The sequence below is a fragment of the Gossypium hirsutum genome, chromosome A10 (assembly GCF_007990345.1).
Source record: "Gossypium hirsutum isolate 1008001.06 chromosome A10, Gossypium_hirsutum_v2.1, whole genome shotgun sequence".
Lineage (NCBI taxonomy): Eukaryota > Viridiplantae > Streptophyta > Magnoliopsida > Malvales > Malvaceae > Gossypium > Gossypium hirsutum.
Genome location: NC_053433.1, coordinates 18,500,115 through 18,512,942, shown reverse-complemented (window position 1 = coordinate 18,512,942; position 12,828 = coordinate 18,500,115).

Here is a 12,828-nt window from a genome sequence, read left to right as displayed (position 1 = left end):
CTTCCTCCAATACTACAATCTACTGAGGATGTCTGTAAGAATTGAATCATTGGCTTTGTCTATTTTCCTTTTGGATTGGAAAAAAGGAATTCTTCAAGTTCTTTCATCCCTTACTTACGTGAATTTCTCGAACAATTGTCCTGTTTTAGTTTCTGGTGTTATTTAGAACTTTCAGAGTAATGCGCAAAACTTCATTTGTGAACATATTTAGTTCATCTATCATTATTTCAATGCAACATACTTAAAGAATAGTGAAAGACGAATAAATTTTAAGAATAAATAGATTTGAATGAATTATCAAAAGCATACAAAAGGGAAATTAGCCATGAAAGCCTATCTTTAAGAAGAAATAGAATCTAAAGATAGCACACGAAAGAGAAGTTAGATGCCTTAGATATCACTGCTTGAGTGCTTATACATCAACTTCATAAAGGCATGTGTTTAGAAGATTCAAAGTATTCTGTCGATGCCCCAGTATGCGACATTCTTCGCTCTTCGTTGATTAGCAAGATTACCATATACCTTTCAATATTTGAGTTGCCCTTTCGGGTTTTCAACTCAAAACCCCTTTGGTCACAAGGCGCCCTTTGCGGGTTTTCACCTTGGCCTCTCCATTTTTTTTAAAACATCTCAAGGCGCCCTTTGCGGGTTTTCACTTTGGACTCTCCCTTCTTAGACAAAGTATCTTTTAACTGAGTCTAAATTCACTGGATTGGGTAAACTTTTCCCATCCATTTCCGTTAAGATCAATGCACCGCCGAAGAAAGCTTTCTTCACGACATACGGCCCTTCCCAATTCGGCATCCATTTTCCCCTAAAGTCCTTTTGAAGAGGAAGAATCTTTTTCAGCACAAGGTCTCCCTCATGAAACTCCCTTGGTCGAACTTTCTTGTCATAAGCCCGCATCATTCGCTTCTAATACATCTGACCATGACGAATGGCTCTTAGCCTTTTTTCTTCAATCAAGTTCAACTGATCATATCGGGACTGAACCCATTCAGCTTCATCTAACTTTTCCTCCATCAAAATTCAAAGAGAAGGTATTTCTACTTTAATAGGTAACACTGCTTCCATCCCATAAACTAGCGAGAACGGAGTTGCCCCAGTAGAAGTTTTGACAGATGTCAGATAGGCGAGGAGTGCAAACGGTAATTTCTCATGCCAGTCCTTATAAGTCTCAGTCATCTTTCCCACTATTTTCTTAATTTTCTTATTGGCATCTTCCATTGCCCCATTCATTTTTGGACGATAGGGTGAAGAGTTGTGATGCTTGATCTTGAACTGGTCGCAAACCTCTGCTATCGTTTTGTTGTTCAAATTCAATGCATTGTCGGATATGATCCTCTCAGGCATTCCATACCGACAAATGATATCCTTCTTCAAAAATCGACTTACAGCTGACTTAGTAACATTTGCGTAAGAAGCAACCTCTACCCATTTTGTAAAGTAGTCAATCACCACGAAGATGAACCGATGTCCATTTGAAGCTTTCGATGATATTGGTCCGATGACATCCATGCCCTACATGGAAAATGGCCATGGAGAAGTCATGACATGTAAAGGTGAAGCGGTACATGAATTTTGTCCCTAGAAATCTGACACTTATGGCATTTTTGGCATATTTGATGCAGTCTCCTTCCATAGTGGCCTAGTAATAACCAAACCTCATGATTTGCCTTGCCATCGTGAACCCGTTTGCATGGGTACCACATATACCTTCATGAACCTCTTCTAGAATTAGCCTGGCTTCCACAACATTGACACATCTCAAAAGTATTTGGTCTTTCCTTCTCTTGTACAGGACATTCCCCTCCAAGACATAGTCACAAGCTATCCTTCTCAAAGTTCGCTTATCATTTTCGGTTGCCTGTTCTAGATATTTACGATCTTTTACATATCGCAATATATCCTGATACCAAGGATTATCATCATTTTCTTCCTCTTCAAGGTTACAACAGCTAGCTGGAGTTTTATAGACACTCATTTGAATTGGTCTCATCTCTTCCTCTTTATTTGCCTTAATCATTGAGGCCAAAGTTGCTAGAGCATCTGCTATCTGATTTTCGTCTCGCGGGAGATAATTAAAGGTGATATTATCAAACTCCTCAAGCAACCCCAAAACTACCTTTCGTTAATTGATCAATTTAGGGTCACTTGTCTCCCATTCACCTCTAAGCTGATGAATTACCAACGCCGAATCTCCGTATACTTCTAGGGCTCTTATACCTCGCTCTATGGCTGCTTGAAGTCCCATGATGCGTGCTTCATACTCAGCCATATTATTTGTGCAATCAAAGTCTAACCTACACGTGAATGGGTAATGATCACCATTAGGGGATACCAAGACTGCCCCAATTCCATTCCCAACTGCATTAGAAGCCCCATCAAAATTGAGCTTCCGCGGAGAATTTTCAGTCATTGCTATACACATTAATTCTTCATTTTGGAAAATCAAAGTTCAATGGCTCATAATCCTCTAGAGCTCATCTAGCCAATAAATCAGCTACCGCACTTCCTTTTATAGCCTTCTGACTTACGTAGACTATATCAAACTCTGAAAGTAAAATTTGTCATCTCGCCATTCTTCCATTTAAAGTCGTTGACTCCATCATGTATTTCAATAGATCCAATTTTGAGATGAGCCAAGTGGTATGGTATAACATGTACTGTCTTAATATTTGGGTGGTCTAGATTAGTGCACAACACAACTTTTCAATTGGTGAATTCACAGTCAGTAAATTTTTTACTGAGATAATAAATTGCCTTCTCCCTTTTCCCCGACTCGTCATGTTGGCCAAGCACACATCCCATAGAATTACTGAACATTGATAAATACAGTATTAATGGTTTATCCGGGCTAGGTGGAGATAACACTAGAGCATTCAACAAATACTGCTTGACTTTCTCAAAAGCATTCTGGCATTCTTCATCCCAAGTACCTTGATTGTGCTTTCTGAGGAGGCAAAGAATAGGATAACATTTCTCAGTCAATTGTGAAATGAACCGAGCGATGTAATTCAACCTTCCTAGGAATCCTCGAACTTCCTTCTGAGTACGTGGTGGAGGCAACTCTCGTACGGCTTTAACCTTGTCTGAGTCAACTTCAATTCCCTTTTCACTGACTACAAAGCCTAACAACTTTCCCGATCTGACCCCAAAGGTGATTTTGCTGGATTGAGCTTCAACTGAAATTTTCTCAATCTTAAGAACAATCTTCTTAAGACCTCAATGTGTTCTTTTTCTTTTTGCGACTCGGCGATCATATGATCAACGTATACCTCGATATCCTTATGCATCATGTCGTGGAATAAGTTTGCCATAGCTCGTTGGTATGTTGCCCCTGCGTTCTTTAATCCAAATGGCATTACTTTGTAGCAAAAGGTGCCCCATAAGGTTATGAAGGTAGTCTTATCCATGTCTTCTGGATGCATCTTTATCTGATTGTATCCTGAGAAACCATCCATGAAAGAGAACAATAAATATCCTGCTGTGTTATCTACTAAAGTGTCAATGTGTGGCAAAGGAAAATTATCCTTTGGGCTTACTTTGTTCAGATCTCTAATCAACACACATTCGTACTTTCCCATCCTTTTTAGAAACGGGCACATTGTTAGCTACCCATTCAGAGTACTTCACTTCTTGCAAGAATCCTGCGTCAAACTACTTCTTGACTTCATCCTTTATTTTCAGAACAATATCTGGACGCATTCTCCGCAACTTCTGTTGGACTGATTTGCAATCTTGTCTTATCTGAAGATGATGTACTACAATATCAGTACTCAATCCAGGCATATCTTGATATGACCAGGTGAAGATATCCTTGAACTCTCTAAGCAACTCAACCAGACCATGCCTTGTGTCCTCGCCAATTAGGGTTCCGATTTTCAACTCCTTCCCTTCCTCTAGGGCTATATTCTCTATTGCCTCTTTCTCATGTGGCATGATTTGTTTCTCCTCCTACTTAACCATTATTAACAGATCAAGAGATACATCACAATTTTGAGCATCTTCAAAATCCTGAGGTTCCTCTAAACACATGTCCTGCTCGCCAGAGAAATTAGGAGCTGTAGTATCAGCGCTCATATCATTGATATCTAGGGACCTGTGGGGGTATGAAAGAATATACAAAGAATGAATGAATCGAAGAATGATTGTTTATGTGCTATGAATAAAAGAATTAGAATTGCTAGAATCTAAAGGAATATTGGTTGATAAAAATGAAACCATACTCGTTTAAATTGATAAAAGTTATGTTTTATTTAAATAATTATATATGAACATAAGCCTATTTCAAAAATATAATCTTACTACTCCTAGGCCCTAGAGTAACAGACATGTTTTGAGAATTACTCTGAAAAATTCCTAAAGACTACAGGAAGGTCTTTCACAGTCCAATTATTCAGAGAGCTCCCCGGCTCGTAAGGGCGAATACCTTTGAGGCTTCCTTGCTCTGATCCCTCATTGTGTACAGCATTAACTTGATGACTTTCCTTTATCAGTAGTCCTTCTGATTTAAAGGATTTGGATATAGGTGGGAATGTCATCGGTTCCTACTCGACTTCTCTTCCATTCAAACGTGCATTTCTTCTCACTTGGTGCTTCTCTATTTCCTGTCTCTTGTGCTTGTGGTCTGGCTTGAAGCCCAAGCCAAAGTGGTCCTTTTTCTCAATCAGTTTTAGGATTTGAACCCCTCCTTGCAACTGTCTTCCTAGCCCTTTTCTCGGCAATGCTCCTTTCCCCATCATCATTTGTAGGGCTATCCTCGTGGCTCTAGACATTTTGGGTACCGGCACTTCGCTTCCTTCCAAAATGAAGGTGGCATTAATGAATTCTAAAGAGCGGAAAGAACATTCAATGGTCTCTACATTTGCCTCAACATAATGGGCCTTGCTGGTAACCGCCGCTATGATGTCCTCTTCCGCATTGATGGTTATTAAGCGACCATCTGTCACTAACTTCAATTTTTGGTGCAATGAAGAGGGCACCGCTCTTGCCGAGTGTATCCATGGTCTCCCCAATAAACAATTGTAGGAGGGCTTAATATCCATCACTAGGAAATCAACTTCATATGTATTCGGCCCAATCTCCAGAGGGATGTCAATTCGTCCCATTACTTTTCTTTCAGTTCCATCAAAGGCTCTTACCACATTATGACATGTTTTCATATGCGAACTGTCAATGGGCAATCTGTTCAAGGTGGATAGCGGCAGGACGTTCAAAGCAGACTCATTATCCACGAGTACACTTGGAAGTGTGTATCTTTTGCACCGAGTAGTGATGTGTAGGGCTTTGGTTGACCCTATGCCCCCAGGTGGAATTTCATCATTAAAATAAATGAAATTGTCAGCACTGATGTTGTTTACCAACCGGTCCAACTTATTGACTGATATGTCGTGGTGACATATGTCTCGTTAGGTACCTTCAACAATGTCTCCCGATGCATCTCAAAACTTAGAAGCAAGGCTAATACTGATATGCGCGCTAGTTGCTTATGCAACTGCTCAACCACACTATATTCACTATGCTTAAGGAACTTCAGAAATTCCTTAGCTTCTTCCTCTCTTACCGGTTCATTGATGGGTATTTCAGTCTTTTTCCTTTTCTCAACATCAATATCTTTTGTTTTTGTGGGCTCCACTCTGATATCCCCCTCATCATAATGTTTCCCACTTCTTGTAAAGGAACATTCATTCTGCACATCCTTAGATGCACTGGCTATACTCTCTTCTTTGGGTATTGTTACACTGCAGTCGTAACTCTATGGCACCCTCTTGTCATCTTTGTAGGGGAAAGGCGTGGGTTTATGGATGACCACTTTGGGTCTATTTTGTGCCCCCACTTCATTATTCCCTAGCAAGGAAATAATAATTCTTGGCCGATTTTCTAATGCACTTATTTCTCTTTCATAAGAGCTACCTTCTAAAATTTTGTAGCTCTTTATTATCAATGAAGCCTTGTACCAAGGCTTTGAATTCCTCACAATTTTGGGTCTCATGACCCTCCCTTCCATGGAACTCACAGTAGTCCCCCACTTCTTCTCTTCCTTCCTCAGAGGTTATTATCCCTCTCTTCGCCATCACATTCCAAATTATTCTCAAAGGCATCTTTACTTCAGCGACACTTTCCTTCATCCTTTTTTCACTAGCCTCACTAATGGCATTCACTCCTTGATGGTTATGGTTTGGCAAAGGGTTCTCAATATTTGGGGTACTTTCAAATTTCAAAACCCCATTCTTGATCAACCTCTCTACGGCTTTCTTGAATTCAGTACAATTCTCAATTGAGTGCCCTGATATTCCAGCATGATACTCACATCTGGCATTTGCATCGTACCATTTAGGATATGGAGGCTGTAATGGTTTCAAGTGGAAAGGGGCTATAGCATGCGCATCATATAAGTTTTAATAAAGCTCCCGATATGTCACAGGTATAGATGTAAATTGCATCCTCTCATGCCTAGTGCTAGATTCCTGCTTTTGAGAGCCCTGTTGCCCAACTGGGGCTACTTTGGGCTGACTAACCGTGACTGCTTTCGAATTGAAACTGCTTGTGTTGTTCACCTCATTGTCTTTTCTTCTTGGGGCATTCTCAATCATCTCCTTTGCCATAACTATATCTGCAAAAATTTTCGTGGTGCTTCCAATCATGTGAGTGATGAACGACGCTTTCAAAGTGTTGATAAATAACATGGTGGTCTCTTTTTCTAACAAGGGTGGTTGTACTTGCATTGCCACCTCCCTCCATCTTTGTGCATATTGCCTAAAACTTTCATTAGGCCTTTTCTCCATGTTCTGAAGTGTGATCCTGTCCGGCGTCATATCAGTCACATGGTTGTACTGTTGCATGAAGGCTTGTGCAAGATCCCTCCACGAATTTATGCTGGCCCGGCTCAGCTGATTGTACCACCTGGCTGCTGCTCCCACTAAACTATCTTGAAAACAATGGATCAACAGCTGATCATTGTTTACATACCCTGTCATTCTTCTGCAGAACATTGTGACGTGAGCCTCTGGGTAGGTAGTACCATTGTACTTCTCAAACTCCAGCATTTTGAATTTGTAAGGCAGCACTAGGTTTGGGACTAGACTTAAATCTTTGGCATCAATCCCATGATGATTGCCAGTACCTTCCAAAGACTTGAATTTTTCTTCTAGCCATCTGCAGCGATCTTCCAATTGTTTCGCGAATTCAGTGGCCATTCTTTCCTTCTCCATCAAATCCAAATCAGGAGTGATAGGGTTGATCGAGCTGTCACCCAAATTATTTCCCATCCTAGATGGGAAATTTACAGGGATTCCAGCATCCACTGGCCCATGTTGAGGCCTCACAGTGACAGATGACCTTCTAAGAGGTGCCTCAGTTTGCAATGGCATATGAGGCGGAGTAAAACCTGGAGAAGGACCCTCATTTTCCTCTTCAGCGATGGCCATAGGAGCATTTCCCTTATCAGTGGTCCTCAATAGCTGAGCCATTTCGGCCATCATGTTCCTCTGAGCTTCCAACATTTGCTCACTCATCTTATTCTGCATTTTGGCCAATTGCTCTTGCAACTGGTCTTGCATATGCTTTTGCAATTGTTCAAACCTTTGATCCATGTTCTTAGTTTTAGTGCGAGTGCCGTAAGGATGTGTGATTTCCAGATTTTCTTTTCTACCTTTATAAAGAAACTTTAACTAATTAGGGTCTTTCTATAACCTTGAATGCATATGATATGATGTAATGCTATGAGATGCAAATGCATGAATGCAATAAGAGTATCGATTCTGGTTCAACTTCATTTAGAAAACTTTATTTAAAAAAAGAATGTCTTTACATATAAGAGGATTACAAATACACTTTTGCCCTAATGCCCAAAGTTTTAACTCTATCTAATAAAAGAGCTAACTCTCGTCCTATGCCTGATGACGATTCATACATCAGACTCAATACATCAGCTCGTATTGCTAAGTCTCTTACATATTCAGCAACCTCTCGAATCTGGGCTATGGCTTCACCAATGACATAATCCCTCTCTCTGACCTGCCCTCTAGACTGATGAAGCTCTTCCTTTAGATAATCTTCTTGTGCCTCGAGCTGCTCGATCCGAAGTTCACCATCATGTAACGCCACTTCCAAATCTTCCACCTTATTTTTTAGTTCCCGTAACTCGACCGTAGAATCATGGTTTTGATGCCAACGAAGAGATCTTCCAAGCTCAGCTACCTTGGACTTCAACCCTTTATTTTCTTCCTCTAATGCCAAATTCTGCGACTGCATCTCCTGATACTTCCTTTCCCAATACTAGGCTCTAACTTTTTCTTCTTGGATCTCTTTCTGCAGCTGGTCTGAATCCCCTCCTACTCTTGCTCTCTTCAAGGACATTTGTGCCTTTTTGTAATGTTCCTTCAAATCATCTCGATCTTCCTCTTTTCTTTTCTCTCTTTCTCGATCTCCATCTTTTGAACATCAACATCTAGGCTCAAATACATATTTTCCTCTTCGAGCTTCTCTATTCTCTTCTCGAGCTCTAAATTCTTTCTCTCGAACTCTTGTTTCACAATTTCCAACTCCGAGGGCATCACTTGCAAATATTCCTCCATCGGTCAAACTTCTTATCCACTTGGCTTGGGGATGTTATCGTCAATCCTTCTGCTTCTCCATTCAATATATTCTGGAGTCGTAGCAGGGCTAATAGCTACTCCCTTCAGCCGACAAGTCTTGTTCCAAGCACTAGAGATCTCACTGACTTTCTTCTTGTAGTCGGCTCCTCTATACATGAACTCACTTTGAGCCAACCCATGGGTTGCTGGCATGAACTGCCTCAAACCGAATTGCCTCAACACAAGCAAAGGGGCATAACCAATAGCTCCCCAAACTCCCAACAGAGGGACCCAATGAAACTGTCGCATCGATAAAAAATATCACCAGGAATCATCCACGGAGCCCTCCACTCAACATCCTTTGACTGAAGATTCTGAAGCAGTGCCATCCAATTCTCCTCTGGAACCTCAACTCTCTTTGTTGAAGCTACTATGTCCTTCAAGGGCGAGTAATCCTCAAATAAAACTCGACAGACAACCTTATCTATCAATCTGAAATGACTGTAGAACCAAGCTAAAAGCAACTGAGCATAACCAACAAACCTGCCTACACCAGCCCTCCTACATGCACCTAAAGACTTGAACATCTCCGCTAGAATCGCAGGAACGGGAGTAACTCTCTTACCGAGTCGATGAAAAAGATCCATGGTTGCCTCATCCACATATCCCAAAGCCTTAGGGAAAATCATCAATCCATACAAACTTAAAGCAAAAACATCTACCTTCTTCGTCTCATCAGGGTATGACAAAATCAGACCTTTCAAAGCGTCCCATGAAATGCATTTGTACTCACCCTTTTCTTTGATTCTGGCCATGATCCATTGCTCGCTCATCCCCGTAGTAGTCATTAATTTCTTCCAAAAGGCAGGGACACAAGCAGCTCGAGAATAGATCCTATCACTCTGAAACTTAGGGAAACGAAGTAAAGCCGTGTACTCCTCCACGGTAGGTACCAGGTCTACTTCCCCAAAAGTGAAACAACTGTACGCTGGGTTCCAAAACTGTGCAAGGGCTCAGAAAAAATGCTCGTCTACCTGAACATCAAGCAAGTAAGGTAAGTCTCCGTAATTACCGTAGAATAAATGTTTAGTCTCGTTGTCCCACTGATCCCAAATCTCCTTAAGCTCTTGGAGATTATTCTGTGTGACACTGATGCGAGTGTAATCTGGCAGCTCCGACACATATCCAACAGCTACACTATCTCCCTTTTCTAGTTGAGTTTGTTCAGACCATCTATGGACATTGGCGTTGCCCTCCACTCTATCAAGAAGTCCGTTCTCCATAATAAAACTCTCTATATTAGAAACTGACCGTGAATCGATACCTTTGTAATGCAAAATGACATGCAAATAAAAGAAAAAGAAAAGTCAGTACCACATGATATCAATAAATCTCAATAGTAACTTATAAGGTAATATCTAAAGTTTAATATCTAACTAAACTGGGTTCTTACAGTTTTCTATATGAGGCCAGTTCTAAATTTTGAGGTACCCGAACCAGCAGATTCCTCAATTCTCACCCATTATAGGCTCATTTGAAACGAGTTCAGTTCGGGGGAATACATTTCCCTATGGCTGCACAGAGATGAAAATCTCACGAAACCATAGTTACGGATGTATCCCGAAAGTGATCCACTATCCTACACGGAGGCGAAAACTTCACGAAGGCGTAGTTTCTCACTTCCACTTAAGGGTGTGACCACAACGGTCATGCAAATGCTATGCGTATCAGAATATAACAACACATGCAATAATACAAACACATGTAATGCAAAGAGGGTTAAAATTTAAAATTTTAAATTTCTGACATTAAGACAAGAGATGATCAATTACACGGCTTGACTCTCTTATTGGTCCCCAGCGGAGTCGCCAAACTGTCGAAACCATTTTCAAATCGAGTTTTGGAAAATGAGAATCGATTTAAAAAAACGAAAACAGGAGTCGCCACCAATCTTTTTAGGTGTGATTGGATCACCTTTAAAACATTTTGTTTTAAAATTATTAGTTTTGGTCCACGAAATAAAAGAACAGGTTCGGGATTCGGTTACGTACGAGGAAGGATTAGCACCCTCGTAACGCCCAAAAATTGGTACCTAATTGATTATCAAATGTCTTTAATGTCGGAAATTTAAAAATTTTAAGATGTAATCCTTTTTAAAATATTTTGATTTTTGAAAATTTGGGTTCACTTGTATCAAAGTATTGACACTAAGTTAGCCTTTTTATCTCGAAACGACAAAATGCTATATCCAGTAAGTTAAGATATATCGCTTTGCAGTTCCAAGACAGTCGCTTACATTTGGAAAACCTTTAAAAACTTAGAAGGGTACTTGACTATTCTAACTTAACGAGAAAAGTCGCAACCCAGTAAGTTAGGGCACTACTTTTTCGAAATTTCCAAACACCAAGCACTGCCTTTATTTTTAATTTTTTGAAAACTTTGGGGCCTTATTTTTTTTAAAAAGATGCGTGAGGAATTGTATTGCACTATAAATCATACATAGTAACATATTATTGTAGTAAATAAATAATACGTGCATTTAAACAAAATGATGGCAAAGATATAAAGAACATGCATTAGATTCATACATATAAAATAGCAAATATTAATAATATACATACAAAGATATATATAGCATGCATTGAGAATGAATAAACAAAATATACAAACATACAAGGTAATAATTAAATAATGCACGATATATATAAGAAAGCAATAATTAAATAATGTATGACATACAAAAGAGCAATATAATATCATTGTATATGTTCATGAAATGTAATATCAAATAATAAATATAAAATAACGCATGATATATGCAATATAAAACAATGGAATAAATTATTGTCAACAAAGTATACACATAACACAAATAAAGACCTAAATTTTAATAATAATTTTAAAATAGTATTTGCTATATAATATATAAAATATAATAACAAAATATTTATAAGAGAATAATAATTATATAAAATATATATAAAATAAAAGTAGGTAAAAGGATTTATAAAATAATACATAACATAAAACATCATTTTAAAATAAAATAATACATAATTAATAATTTAATATATATAATATGAGTTTAAAATGTAATTTAATAATAATTTACAAATTTTAAATAATATATATACAATATAAACATAAATAATATAATTGGTAATATGTAATATACATAATATATATAAATAATAAGTAATATAAAAATAATACATAATAAATATTGTACAATAAAAATATATGGGAAATAATATAATAAATATAGCATAAGATAATGAAAGTTTATATGTAAAAATAATATGTATAAATAAATATATAATATATGAAAAAATATAATAATACATATAAAAAATAATAATTTTGAGAAAATTAATATATAAATTATAATACATATAAAAATAACACTTATAAAATAATCTTATAGAAGTAAAATTAAAATAAAACAAATAATAAAATATATATAGAGAGAGCAATAAAATAAATATAGGACTAAATTTGGAGTTTAGCAAAATTATGGGGCAAATTTTGAAAGGAATAAAAATTGAAATAAGGCCCTACTTAAAACGTGCGCAAAATTAGAGGGACTCACTGAGCAAATTGCCCTATTTTCCAAAACGACGACGTTTTCCAGAATACAATTTAATAGCCATCGAGACTAAATTAAAATTAAAATAAAATAATAGGCCAAATCATAAATAGAGTAAAGCTTAATTGTAAACACAAAAAGGGAAGAAGGATCGATTGGGTAATTAACCCAATTCTCAAAAATGCACGGATCCTTCCCGGGTAATCGGGTTAACGCGCGGATCCTACTTGTTTAAAACGACACCGTATGATCTAGGCTATATAAGCTACTTTTAAAGCTTAAAAATCATTTTTGTTACTCTGTTTTAAAAAACTAAAAAAAACTCTGCAGAGAGGAAGGGAAAGGTTCTCCGGCTTTGGCCTCCGGCCACCGGGCTGTATTCGTCCACGCGCCTCACGCGCCGCTATTCGCGGTGGTCTGAAGGTTTAAAAACCTTCGTCCTTCCACAGGTAACTTTTTTCCCTTTAGCTCCTTACTTGTATATGTTGGAATAATTCATATCTGTTTAAAATAAAACATGAGATGCGATTAAATCACCTGTTGAGACTGTTGGTATTTTGGATAACTGTGGGTATTTTTTATTCCGTAAAAAAGAAAGGCCTTTACACTGTTTTGATTCGGGCTTTTATAGCCACTGTTACCATTACAAATTTGGTATGAAAA